The sequence below is a fragment of the Echiichthys vipera genome, assembly GCF_963691815.1.
Source record: "Echiichthys vipera genome assembly, chromosome: 22".
In the NCBI taxonomy this organism is placed as follows: Eukaryota; Metazoa; Chordata; class Actinopteri; order Perciformes; family Trachinidae; genus Echiichthys; species Echiichthys vipera.
The window spans coordinates 20,445,577-20,460,277 of record NC_139847.1 but is presented as its reverse complement, the minus strand read 5'-3'; positions in this window follow the sequence as shown (position 1 = coordinate 20,460,277).

Sequence of the window (14,701 nt, the reverse complement as noted above, 5' to 3'; positions counted from 1 at the left end):
TCTCCATTTAATGCATGTGAATAGGTCTTGTTTGTTCCTGTGTGTATTTTGGGCCTGTGTGTGTGTGTGTGTGTGTGTGTGTGTGCGCGCGTGTGTGTGTAATGCTTTCTTCTTTCCTTTTTTAATCTGAAGCTTTTTTTTTCAAGCTGGACCTTTTTATCAGTGATTTATTGACCAAATGGATGTATATAAGTTTACATGACGAAGAGACAGGCACAACCAGGAAGGCAGTCCGCACAGGCACAGGGGTTAGGCAATCATCAGTTTGTGGATCACAAAGAAGGATCAAGGGTACAGGGAATCAGAGGCTCAAAAGCAATGGAAAGAAACAACAAAGCAACTTTGAAATGTTGACAATCTGGTAGGGAATGGATGGAAATGGGCCGGTTCAAAACGGCAGGGCTGGTGGAAAGTGGAAACAGGTGAGCAGGTGCAGAGGCCTTGTTTGCCAGCAGGCTGAAAGGGGGCCCTTAGGACTGACAAACTTTAAATTGCAGCAGTGACAATGCGCAAAGTTTGCAATGACAGTAGGAAACCTGACCTTCCTTAGGGGGCCTCCACCCACTCCCGTCGCAAGTTTATTGGGGTTTTTTTTGTGACGTGCATGATTCAGTTGAAATACACCTAATGATAATGACAACAAATGCAATATGTATTTGTTTTAAGTCATAAGCCCTGTATGTTTATATCGTGCCAACCTATTACATTTTTCTGTCAACAATGGCTGTTTTTTCGTAAAGCACAATTTTCAAAGGTCAGTTTATTTGAAGTTCCTTTGTTGTCTAAAGATTTCTTGCCTAGGGCCTCAACAGACTCTTGAATTGCCTCTGAGCAGGTGGAAGGTTCGGTGACTGGGACTGCAGGGGATTGGCACCATGCTGCAGGGTAGATGAGGGAAGACATAAAAGTGTGAGGGCATCTGGTGGACAGTGAGAGAATTACCAACAGGTTTGAGGAAGTGGGAACATGACAGAGAGGCAGAATGTGGCAGGTTGCTGGAGGGAGTATAACAGTATTAGAACAGTAACAGCTCTCTGTAGAGTAAAGAAATGAGTTGTGGAGTCCCCAAAATGAATCGCTTCATTACTTAAACAACTTGTGTGCACAAATGATTAGTTTGTGCAAACAAGAAAACATCTGTAAACAAGATACTAACTAATAAGGTAATGCCAGATATTCACACCACAGATAGTACTGGTTAAATGATTATTTGTTGGGTCTAGTTGATTTGATTACTATCACATCGTTCAGCTGCTCCAGCTGATAACAGGCCACAAGATAACCTGAAGCTTCCAGAAGTTGAGGTTCCATAAAGCAAGTTTACCAAATGAACCATTCTTTATTATTTAATTTTTATTATTATAAGTTCAGTTAGTCTGACTCATTTCATTTAATTCAGTTCCAGAAAGCACGTTCAGCAATAGCCAGGCTCAGTTATGCTGGCAAACTAGCCTGGTGCAGGGCTCAGACTGAGGTGTTGTTTAAGCAGAGTTACTGTAGCACCGACCCGACGGGAAAAGAGATGATTTACTTGACTTTCATCTCAATCTTCTTTTATATGTTTATAGTATTTACGGCTTGGAAGTGCTTCTCTGTGGCTGTGAATGTCACACTCTCTCTTTACCACAGCTGTTTGCCATGGTGTATCGGCTTGATCTGTGTTCAACCTCGTGCAGTTGAACCTGTCTCAAATTAGTCTGACTGCCTAAGCTTCAATTGACCTTTATGGAGCTGATTTAGCCCGACTGATTTCCGATGATGAGAATAACAGGGTTAAAACATAACGGCGTTACTAACAGCCAATCTTTTTTCAGTAATGAGCAATCAATTCTAATTGATCAAAAATTTGATTGTTTTCATACAATCTGTTTTCACATGATCAGTTTTGGTGTGGACAAGGCCTGAGTCAACCAACAACAACAGGAATAATGAGCCCAGATAATCCCAAAGTAGCCTTCTTGAATTGGAAGTATAGATGTTACTTTTCCTCACATGAAATTAAAGGAACAAACGTAGAAATGAAATACACATCATGCCCTGTGATGCCCGTGCTTCTGCACGTCAGTTCTTTATGCAATTCCAGTGTTCCAATATTTTTATTGATGCACTATATGACCATAGTAATTATAATATCTGCAATAATACATGGCATTTGATAGGAGACTAGTCTCACTTTGTCCTACAGAACATTTAATAGTTTAGATTTGGGGATTCTGTTTCCGTTAATTGATTGTATCAAGTATCCATTTCATTATAATATTCAGATTTATCATAAATAATTCAACATGCACATGTATTTTTAATTGACTTGAAAACAACACAATAGTTAATTCCCATAGTAACTAGTTTCTTTTATAATTTGTAACTCAGTAACTACTTCAGGAGAAGTGACTAGTGACTATAACTAATTCATTTTTTAAAGGAACGTGCCCAACACTGCTGATTTCTATAGCTCATTCAAGACAGGTTTTGTCTTTAAGCCCCACATTTCTCAAGGTGCACTCACACTTGGCCCAGAGGATCTATGCTTATGCTGATTCTTCCCTCCTCCCCTGCGGCCCAGGTCGCTTGCACTCACTGCACATTACTTGAAATGATCCGGACCACGGCTCAAATGCCTCTTGATTATACATCATCACCCCTCGTCTAACTGCTTTATATATCTGACCAAATCTGCAGTAAACACATGCCCTCTGTGGAAAACGGTCATATAGACCTTTTCAACGAGATTCCATTGCTAGGCAACAGCCTTGGTCCTTGATAACTTCCTGTCAGCTGATGTCATTCACATACACTGCAACAGGAAATAAACTAGGACTGTTTTGGAATTTTTATGTTTAAATCTTTGAAAAGGTCTATATAAATAGTCTCAGGACCGCCGACAAAGCTTGGGCTAGTGCTCGTACACGCGGATCCGTGCTTTACTAAAGCCCAGCTCTCTTAACTGGGCCACGGCCTGGAAGTGTTTTACTCACAAGTGTCAAAAGAACTAGACGTGATTCGTGCTTGGGCCCTTAGTGCGCTTTATGGAACAGGGCCATCAATACCTTAATTGCCAACAAGAAAAGATGTAGTTGGACAGAGGCAGGCTTTCTTGATTGGACAAAGCCCAAAGCCCCAGTCAGAGATAACAGACATTACAACATTGGTTATCAACTTTGTTAACCCAGGCTCTTTTCATCAGGCTCTGTGTGTGCAGTTGTGACCTGTTATGGCCCGATTTGGTTTGCATTGTTCGATTGCACAAATTATATTTTACTTTTGCTTATCTTGTTTTACATGTAATCATTATAAGTTGCTTATTTGTAAATATAAGTTGTTAGTTTCCCATGGTGTTGAGTTCTAGTGTACAGCTTCTGAGATTTTGATGTGGCCACAGCCATCAGTGAAATGGGACTTACCTGTGTGGAGGGAATTAACAGGAGATTGCTGGCAAGATATAAGTGGAGCGACACAGACACACGGCAGACAAGAAAAGAGCAAGAGGAAGAGAGACACACAGAGAGACGGCCGAGGCAACATGGTGGACAAGATTGGAGCTGGTGAGCAGAGAAATGCCTGCCTGTGGTCCCAGGTGAGGTGTGCTTATGACCACTAATTTATTTGTGCACCTCCCTCAGTGTACCTGGGGCGCACCGTGGTTGAAGCACAGGGGACAAGATATAGGAAGGTCCAGGAGTGGAGCACACGGGCTGGACGATGCTCCCCAGGTTTCAATACATTATTTTGATTACTGAAAGGCAGCAGCAAACAGAAAAGTCTTCAGTCTTAATTTAAAAGAATTAAGAGTTGCAGCAGACCGAGTTTGTTCCAGATATGTTGAGCATAAAAACTGAATGTTGCCTCTCCATGTTCAGTTCTGATTCTTGGAACACAGAGCAGTAACCTGACTCCTCCAGATGGATCGATTCTCAATGTCTCAGCATATCCATCTGGGAACTCTGGTTTGGAGATCTTGTGGGAAGGGGCGAAAATACTGGTTGCTGATTGGCTAAACTATCTGTCTATCACCAACATACGGGCCACATCAAAAACTCAGATCAACGACGCGTATGACAAACTAACTGTTTGTGTAACGTGAATTTAGGGATCAAAAGCCCAATTTCAGGAGCCCGGTCCATATTCAACAGAAGGATCCAGAGAAAAAGAGTTAGTGAGCAGCTTGCTTCATAGCTGCGTTCATCTCATCTGTGGAAGCCTCCATGTTGTTTACACTCAACAGTCGCTTCTCAAAACCAACACTGATTGATTCGGTCACTTCTCCAAATTTCCTCTAACGCACGTTACCAGACTAATCTAAGAGTAAAATACAATGGAGCTCAGAGATCAGGATGGGCTAATGACGCTAACAAAGCAGACATTTCCCAGATGATCCGAGAGGTCTGGATAGTTGGTAGAGCAGAAGATCAGAAGTATTTTGAAATCAATTCTTGGACAGACCGGAAGCCAGTGTAAAGATATGAGGACTGGAGTGATATGATCAACTTTTTGGTCTTAGCGAGGACTCAAGCAGCAGCATTCTCAATTAACTGCAGCTGTCTGATGGACTTTTTAGGGAGACACTGTTACAGTAGTCCAGCCTGCTGAAGATAAATGCATGGACAAGTTTTTACAAGACTTATGTGTCCTGCTCACACATAAATCCTTTCATCCTTGATATATTCTTTAGGTGATAGTAGGCTGACTTTGTAATTGTTTTAATGTGGCTGTTGAAGTTCAGGTCTGAGTCCAAGATTTCACCTAAGGGCTTGGTTTGGGGTTTTTAGCATTACCTTTTGAAGCTGGGTGCTAACTTTTGATTGTTCTTTCTTTGCTTCAGTTGTGTGTAGTCTGTGTAGCTGTGGTAACATATGTCGTTGTTTTTCATGATCTGAGCCAGTGGCAGCATGTAGATATTAAACAGAAGAGGCCCCAGAATGGAGCCTTGGGGAACTCCACATGTAATTTTTCCCCGCTCAGATGTGTATTTACCTATAGGCACAAAGTAGTCCCTGTCCCTGTCCTGTGGTTCGCCCTGAAGTAGGAATGTGCATTGAGACCCAGTAATACTAACATTGAAATTTAGCTATTGTCTGTGTTTAAGTGAATGTCATTGAAGACCTTAACAAAAGCTGTCTCGGTGCTGTGGTGTGGTCTGGAAGACATCAGAACAGCTGTTTATTAACATTAATTTGTCACCTGAACAGAAGAGATGTGTTTAAAATCTGTAGAAGATCTGAGGCCATGCAGTTTGTTACATCTTTGAAAAGGCCTGTTGGGAGAATATCGAGGTAGCAGGAGGAGAATTTCAAATGTTGTATAATGTCCTCCAAGGTCCTATGGTTAATCACATGAAATTGTGCCATGGTATTTGAGTTAGCGTTAGGTGGATACATGGACAGCCCATGCCCTGCACCTGATGTGGAGGCACTGGCTGTTTGCCTAAAGTTTTTAGTTTTGTCATTGAAAAAGGAGACAAATTCATTGCAGGCCCTGGTGGAAAGCAGTTCAGGGTTTGTTCGCCTGTCAACAGTAGAAAACAAGGCACATGCATTATTATTAATTTTGGCAATGATGTCATAGACGAAGGCTTGCAAAGATCTTTCTGTATAGATGTCATTGTGGAGATTTGTTTTCCACCACCTTTGTAGCCATTATTCTGACTAGAGCAACGTTGAGCCTCCTGCCAGACGGCAGCAGCTGGTGATATAGTCTCCATCCTGAGGGTTGGCACTAGGACTACACTCAGTGTTGAAAATAAAAGATTCAGATTAGGATGATCGGACAGTTTCACAATTACTAATACCTACTGTTTATTAAATGTGACAGCAGTATATTCTACTGTTCTTACTCTTTAAACTTAATGCAGCAGATTTAAACAATATACTCAAGAACTGAATTTAGGTCTGACACCGTCCCACAAAGAAAGATACTTGGAAATTATTTCAGGTTTTGACCAAATCAAAGTGAAATTAATTATATTAAAGGAGCAGTGTGTAGTATACAACAATTCACCATGACATCACAACAATCATAATTGTTCTTCCGGGTGGCAAAAGCCGAAGCGTTCTCCGATGGCACCACTGGTAAACAAACCCTTCCTATTGAGAAAACAGAGTAAAGGGCTTGAATTACTGGGTGACCTGCACCGAAGTGGAAGTAGAATTTATTTACACACTTCTGAAAATCTGCAAGGTGGATTTCATATTAGTACATGGGCATTTCCATGTCACATTAGTAAAATAAAGTGACATTGATGAGAGAAAGCAGTCAGAACGTTTGGGCGACGGTCAGCCTGAGCAGCTCAGATGTAGGTTTACATTAAAAATGGAAATGAAGACGGTGTATTTTGGAGCTGTTAAAGTATGTCATTAAGATAAATCAGGTCTTTAAAACAATATTTGGTTACAGAGATAAGAAGTTAGACTTTAGTTTAACACCATCAATTTAACTCTAAAAATGACACCATCATTTATATTTATAGGTTAAAGAGAAAGTTTGATAGAATTCAGCCAAAAACTGTTTGTCTGGAGACACAGATGTGTTCTCTTTGAGAAAATGTCTCCACAAACACCATGATCAAATCAAAACAAATCAAATCAACCTTTATTTATATGGCGCTTTTCATACAGAAAAGTATTGCAAAGTGCCTTACAGAGATGAACAGAAAAAGAGAAACATCAAAGCAGTCTCCGCGACCCTGAGGCTCTCCGGCAGGCTGTTCCACAGTCGGGGCCCATAACAACTGAAAGCCGCCTCCCCGTGTTTTTTGAACTTACCTGTGGTATGGTTAAAAGGCTGGTGCCGGAAGACCTCAGGGTCCGCGGCGGCCGATAAGGTCAAAGCAAATCAGATAGGTAAGAAGGCCCAATACCTTTTAGACACTTAAAAACTAGTAGAAGAACTTTAAAATCAACCCTGAAACGCATGGGGAGCCAATGCAGCAACTTTAAAACTGGTGTTATGTGCTCCCGCCTTCTGGTCCTTGTCAGCACTCGTGCAGCTGAGTTTTGTAATAATTGTAGATTCGAAATGCTGTTTTTGGGAAGGCCAGAGAGCAGGGCATTACAGTAGTCTTTACGACAAGCGATAAAAGCATGCATCAGCACCTCCGTGCTGGCCTGAGAGAGAAACGGGCGGACTCTGGCTATGTTCTTAAGATGGTAAAAACCTATTTTTGTTATATTTTTGATGTTTGGAATAAAAGTGAGCTCAGAGTCAAAAATCCCACCGTGATTTTTTACAGATTGTGATAGTTTAAAATTCTTTAACTTTGGTAAAAGTTTCTCATTCTGGCCCTCAGGACCAATGAGTAAAATCTCTGTTTTGTCCTGGTTGAGCTGTAGGAAATTCCCTGCCATCCATGTCTTGATATCTAAAATGCAGTTAAAAAGGACATCAATAGGCCCTGTGTCCTCAGGAGACACGGCGATATACAGTTGCATATCGTCAGCATAACTATGAACGCTGATGCCGTGCCTTCTGATGACGTCCCAAAGGGGAAGCATGGAAAGATTAAAAAGAGTTGGACCTAAAATTGACCATTGGGAAACACCACACTTTATTTTGTGGGTTTCTGAGGAACATGTATCCATACTTACAAAGAAGTGTCGATCTGTGAGGTAAGAAATGAACCAGTTAAGAACAGTACCAGAGAGGCCGACCAGGTTCTTCAGTCTATCTAATAAAATGTGATGGTCTACTGTATCGAAGGCGGCGGTTAGATCCAGCAGTACCAAGACTGTGAGTTCATTGTTATCCAAGTTGCACCTGATGTCGTTTAAAATCTTTAAGGGTCTGCTCACACTGTCCTCCCGGACCACGACCCGGACTTTAGGGTACTTGTCCCCCCTCCCTCTCCCCCCCGCGCCCCAGCCCCGTTTGTACTCACACTACCTGGGCCTCGGCCAATGCTTCTTGCTGTCCATACGCCTTCAAGCCGTAACACGTCACACGCATTGATCGCGTGTGTGTGGCTTTGTTTACAAATCTTTCCATAGACCTCAGAGTTTTTGTGCGTCTTGTCGACTGTTTTTGAATATTTTCATCCGACCAAATCTGCAGTAAACACAACGTGAACCTTTCACCACCATTGTTGTTGTTGTTAAATATCCGCGCATGGTCCGTCCTTCTATTTACATGTCAGGCGGACATAACGCTACTGCCGTAGGGCTCGTGCTCGTACACGTGCGCACGCTCGTGCTCGTACATGTGCAAACGGCTCCGCTAAAGCCCACCTCTTTCAAGCGGGCCGTGGCGGCCCAGCTGGCCCCAGTTGAGCGCCGAGCGGGTGCGCTCACACTACTTAAAGGTACTAGACTTTAGCTGAAAAACCGGTTTTGGCCGCGGCCAAAAGGACAGTGTGATCACGCTATAAAAGGGCTGTCTCTGTACTGTGGTTCGCCCTGAAACCAGACTGACACTTCTCAAAAATGTTGTTTGCAATTAAAAAGTCATTTACTTGATTGAAAATAAGTTTTTCCAAAATTTTACTTAAAAACGGTAAGTTGGATACAGGCCGATAATTATTAAAGATGTTGGGATCTAAATTGCTCTTCTTCAGAAGGGGGTTCACCACCGCCGCTTTAAAGGAGGCGGGGAAGACCCCCGTCTGAAGAGAGCAATTCACCATGTATAAAAGCTGATCCTCAAAGAATCCACAAAGTGTTTTGAAAAACGGTGTGGGAATGAGATCTAATAGGCAGGTTGTGGACTTTACTTGGGAGAGGACTCGACCAAGTGTCCCCGCATCAACCAGGGCAAAACTCTCCAGTGTTTCCTCGGGTAAAATCAATGATCCAGGTGTGTCAACATTGGAAATCTGTTGGGGTAAAAGACTCGATCTGATGTCATTGATTTTATTTCTGAAGTGATCTGCAAAGTCCTCACAAAGGGCGTCAGTTGTTGTTTTGGAGGATCTATTAAAATTAGTTAAAAAGGTCAATTGTGGAGAAGAGGAATTTGTGGTTGTTTTTATGTTCGTTGATTAGTTTTTGGAAATGGGAGATTCTTGACTGTTTGATTGCGTTATTGTATGTTTTGAGATGTTCACGTAAAATTTCAAAGTGAACTGTCAGTTTTGTTTTTCTCCATCTCCTCTCAGCACTCCTGCAGTCTCTCTTTAGTTTTTTAGTTTCTGCATTTTTCCACAGGGGTGTCGGTCTTGTCATATTTCTTTTTATTGAGAGTGGAGCCACCAAGTCCAGCGTTGATTTTATTTTATGGTTAAAATTGTCAACAATAAAATCACATGGTGCTGGTAAAATTTCTGCAGGAGTGCTCTGTAAAATCTGGATAAAATTTGCAGCCACTTCAGAAGTTAGGTAGCGTTTCCTCACTGTTCTCACTGGGGCCTCCTGCTGGTTAAAACTGGTGATTGTAAAAAACACACAAAAATGGTCAGACACAGCCAGGTCCACAACAGAGGGCGCACCAATGGACAGGCCATAGGTTATGACCAGGTCCAAGGTGCGCCCCCTGCTGTGGGTCGGCTGCGTGACATGTTGATTAAAATCAAGGCAATGGAGAAGGTTTAAAATTTCTCTCGACATAGGATCTGAGGAATTATCTATGTGTAAATTAAAATCACCGGTTATTAGTATTCTGTTATACATGCTATGTGTTATTGACAGTAGCTCTGAGAATTCACTGTTAAAAGAGGTGGAATAGCGGGGTGTTCTGTAGACTGTCATACAGAGGATGGGGCAAAAACAAAGGCATGATACTCAAATGATAAATATTTGTTAAAAAAGACTTCATTTGACAACATGGTGTCTTTGGTGATTGACGCAGTTCCGCCTCCTCTTTGTCCCCCTCTAGTAGAAAATAAAAAGTTAAAATTTGGTGGGGAAGCCTCAGTGAGAACAACAGGTGCATCAGTGCCAAGCCATGTCTCTGCAAGGAGAATGCTGTCTAGGTGGTATCTAAAATTACATCGTTAATAATAAAGGATTTGTTTAAAAGAGAGCGCACGTTCAGTACAGCTATTTTAATGTCTGTGTTGAACGTGCGCTCGTCATGTCTTTCTAAAGGAACATTAAAAACACAGCGCGGTCTAAAAACAGTCCTGGGTGTAATTTGTTTGTGTGAGATTCTGGTTTTGATGGTGTGGATGTTGTTCTGTGCCTCAGGTGAAACTGAACAGGGGGCGTGTGTAGTGTAGGAGGGGGAGGGTGAAGGTGAGTGAGGGGCAGAGGGGGTGTGTGTAGTGTAGGAGGGGGAGGGTGAAGGTGAGTGTGGAGCAGAGGGTCCGTGTGCACGTGTATCAGTAGTGAGTCAGTGGGTCGTTTGTGCAGATTGTACAGCGTACTGTAAATTAGTCAAAAGGATGCGGCTAACCAGCGTGCTAGGGTGGAGGCCATCGCTCCTGAAGAACTCTGTGGGGATTGGGCCAGAAATAAAAACAGACTTACCACAGGTACTTAAAAAGGATAAAAGACAATTAAAATCCTTTTTGGTCAGTTCTGACTGCTCCCGGGCTAAGTCGTTGGTCCCAACGTGAACTATCACCCGACTGATAGTGTTAGGGAGTGAGAGCAGCAGCCCCGGGAGCTTGTCCAGGATATCTGGCACGGTGGCTCCAGGAAAACAGCGAGTGACAGCATTGAAGAAGCGAATATTCCTGACGATGGAGTCCCCGGTTATCAGTGTGGTCGGGGAGAAGAGGGGGCGAGTACGCGGAGGTGACGGCGGAGGACTCCCGTGGTCTCGAGGTGCACGACCCGCCTGCACGCCGTTTGTTCCCAGTCTGCCCCGTTAGAAGAGGCTCTTCCTCCTCCACAGTCTGTCGGTCTTCTCTAGGCGTGTTTCCATCAGCCCTGTAGAGTGGCCTCTCGTAAAGTTTCAGGGCACGCCCTCTCAAATGGCCGTTCACTTGCCGTGTTTCCATTACAAAAAAAGGCCAGAGAGGGATTTACGAGACTCCAGAAGTGACCTATCACTCTGAATGGGTTTAGATCACCAGTGATCAGTAATCAGTGATACAGCAGTGCACGTTCTTCCTCAAGAAAAATATAGAATAGTTGTGGTTTGATTTAAGGTGGCCCGTATGATTCACAACGTCAACTTATGTACAAGTATCATGGAAGAAAACGCTCTACCATAAAGATTGGAGGCCCTGTAAAAGTGTTTGTTGACAGACAGGCTGTCACCCCTCTGCAGTACGGTGTTTGTGTGTGTGTCTGCGTGTGCGTGCATTTGTGTGTAAATGGGAGAGAGAGAGAGAGAGAGAGAGGGAGAGAGAGGTATATAGCATGCAGCAATGGACCACAGTTCGGAAATTCAATCCAGAATCGGTGGACAGATCATTTTCTGTGCTGTGTTCTTCTTCCCCACTGGATAAAAGTGTCTGCTCTACTTCTTTGTGTTGTTGTGGCATCTGTATGACCACACGTCACATCCAGGTGAGAGCTACATCCAATCAGCAATCAGGTAAATCTCAGGGGAGAAAAGCGGCCCGGCTCTCCCACAGGGTCATTTTCTACTCAACCCCAAACACAACACGTTTTCATTTTGAACTATTTAACACCATTTACAGTAGCCGGCTGGATCACTTCAGGTCAGTGGAAGCTGCTTGCATTCTGCCACACAAGGGGTGTGCTACGAAGCAGGGTTTCCAGGGTATCTTTGGATAACCTGGATCGACAAAAAGAAACTCGCAATCAGAGTTTAACAGTATCACAAAGCTCACTTAAGAGTGAATTCGTCAAGCCAGGGTTTCTGCTTTAGTTTCATTGTGTTCTCATAAAAGGGATGTGTATCACGTCATTTGATGTCGTCCTTTGGATAAAGGGCCGCATATTTCACTGAAGAGGAGCAGATCATTAGAATCATTATAAAGACGTGCTGGCAAAAAAAAATAGCAGATGTTGTAAATTCGTCAGTGAAAAGATTCTGCATATTGTATAAAAATAACTATGCTAAATACAGAATTGATCTCCATCAATCCCAATAGAGTGATGATGATTTTAAATGCAAAAATGTGACAGGTGGCAAAAGGCAAAGCGTTCTCCGTTGGCTGCACTGGTAAACAAATCCTTCCGATCGAGAAAACAGAGTCAATGGCTTGAACTACTGGGTGACCTGCACCGAAGTGGAAGTAGAAGGTAGATTTCATAGTACATGGGCATTTCCATGTCAAATTAGTAAAATAAAGTGACGTTGATGAGAGAAAGCAGTCAGAACGTTTGGGCGACGCTCAAAAGATTCTGCATATTGTATAAAAATAACTATGCTAAATACAGAATTGATCTCCATTAATACAAATAGAGTGATGATGATTTAAAATGCAAAAAAGTGCAACCTGCTTTATTTTATATTTCAGGGAATGCAAAGGTGTAATACACCACACTGGCCATAATTCCATAACCTTTAGTGTATACGTTTTCCATGTGACATAAGAATTCGTTTTTTTTTAAACTACACATAAATGCACAACGAACCCCACACACAGATTACAAGACTGACGCACTGCCTCCACTCAACCATTGTCTCACAGAGCCTGAGGTTTTCTTTTATTTGAAACAGTATAAAATCCTTCTGTGACAGTTTGAGTGGGCGAAAAGCTCTGAAACTTTACGAGCATATTGTGCAATGAATTGAGCGCAGCTACAACTCTGCTGATAGCACCGCACAGCGGATTATTGCTCAGAGTTTCGGCATCACCAACTGCATGATAATATGTACCTGTGACAAAGAATCACTGTGAAACAGACACACTGAGCAATACTACGTGCACGGCTTCTTTGTGTAACATTTCCCACATAAGGTCCAACAAGGACGATCAAATAGTGAATCCCCTCTGATGAACCTGTGTCTCTCATAAAGGAGGTCTAGGAAGCTGATCTGAGCTTTAAGGAGCCGATCTAACACGAAAGTCTACGTCACTTAGCTTTATGTCTAAGCTGAAAACCTCCTCCAGACCAGGTTTGGATGAAAGCACAAGTTACCATGGTGACACAGCCACGCTAAAAGAGAGGGACTTTCGTGTCCGAGCTGACCCAGGCTTTGAGCGCAACATACCTCGCTAACTCACTGATCCAGCTTCGTAGTTCACCCCACCAGAAGTATCTTGACGGCTGTTGTTTGCAAACATTCTGAAATGCCGTATTTAGCGCCATCTAGTGGTCAACCAGCCAATACCCCTCCCCTCACCCTTCCCTTTCCAAGCATGCAGTAGAAGCTACGGTGGCCTTCATGTACGGTCACATTGCTTTTTTAAGTCTCTTTTTTGCTTTTTTTGGCGACGAGGATTCCCTCTCCTGTGGCGTGGCATGAAAATGCTCTTTCATTATGAACAAAAGTGCAGTGCACGCTTTGCCAGGGCAGTGACAAGCGCATCTCGCTGAGCTCCTTCTCCAGGCTTCCACAGTCACGCTGGCTAAGAGCAAAAACACGTATGTAGTGCTTTATGTTCCTCTCTGCCGCTCATAGTTTTTTATAGACCAGAAAGACATGGAACCCTCCATAGACCTGACCCGTCCTATGGAAATACAGATAAGAAATGATTTACTCAGGAGGACAAGTCAGATTGTTGGCAGAGGTCACTGGGCAACAATGATGACTTATTTATGAATGAAGACTTGAGGATATAAATTACTAAAAACGCTACACAATGTCCATTTAATTGAATAATATCTGTGATTACAGGGCAGCAAATCCGGAACAAGCATAAATAAATAATCCAAAGTACTGTGTTCTTGTTGCTATGCATTGATCATTCTTTTAGTGTGTGGATGATGTGGAAATGCACATTTGAAAGTGTTAATATAACCTGAAGCAGACAGGGAGAAAACGTGAGGAGGAAGACTGGAGGGGGTCAGCTCTACTGGATTACACAGTTTCAGAGGAGACCCTCTCTAGCACTCAAGGCTGGCCAGTAATGGAGATGTGAAGGGGGCGATGATTTTGAGGTAAATAAAATAAATTCATTAAAATTCTTTTTAAGGAGGTTTGTTAATATTTTCAACGCTTCCTCATTCAGCATGATCCTGATTATTATTATTATATCAAATATCAAATTTTAATGGACATATTCAAAATTCTGAGGTTTGCTGGATTTTTTGTATATTTTCAAAACCAATTAAATGTGAAATCCGAGGGGAACTTTAAAGTTGCTGTGGGCGATACACTTCAAAGACTCAAGGAATTGAAAATGTTGCAGTGAAGCTCAGCGACAAAGATCGCGTGCAGCAACTTCGAAATTAAGAATTATGTTAAAAACAGAAGTTCCCCTCAGATTTCTACGACAGGGTATTAAGGCCAAGTATGAAAAAGAAAAAAAATACGGATCCGGGTGAGGGGGAGATATTTTGGGTAAAATTTGCAAATTTACGAGATTAAAAAGTAACAAAGTTACAAGAAAAAAATCGTAGATTTATCAGAATCAGAATCAGAAATACTTTAATAATCCCAGGGGTAAATTATTTTTGTCACAAAACTCCAGATATACAAACAACAAATATTATACAGACTAATGTGCGATAGAACAGATTGTCTATAGTTAAGTTTAAATCACAGAAAGGAGGTGACAGACTCTCCTAGGGACGTGTTGTATAGTTTAATGACCACAGGCAGGAAAGATTTCCTGTGGCGCTCTGTGGTGCATCTGGGGAGGAGTCTTCTGCTGAAGGTGCTCCTCTGCTGGGCCAGTGTGTCGTAGAGAGGGCGGGAGACATTGTCCAGGATAGACCAGAGCCTGGACAGCATCCTCCTCTCTGTCACG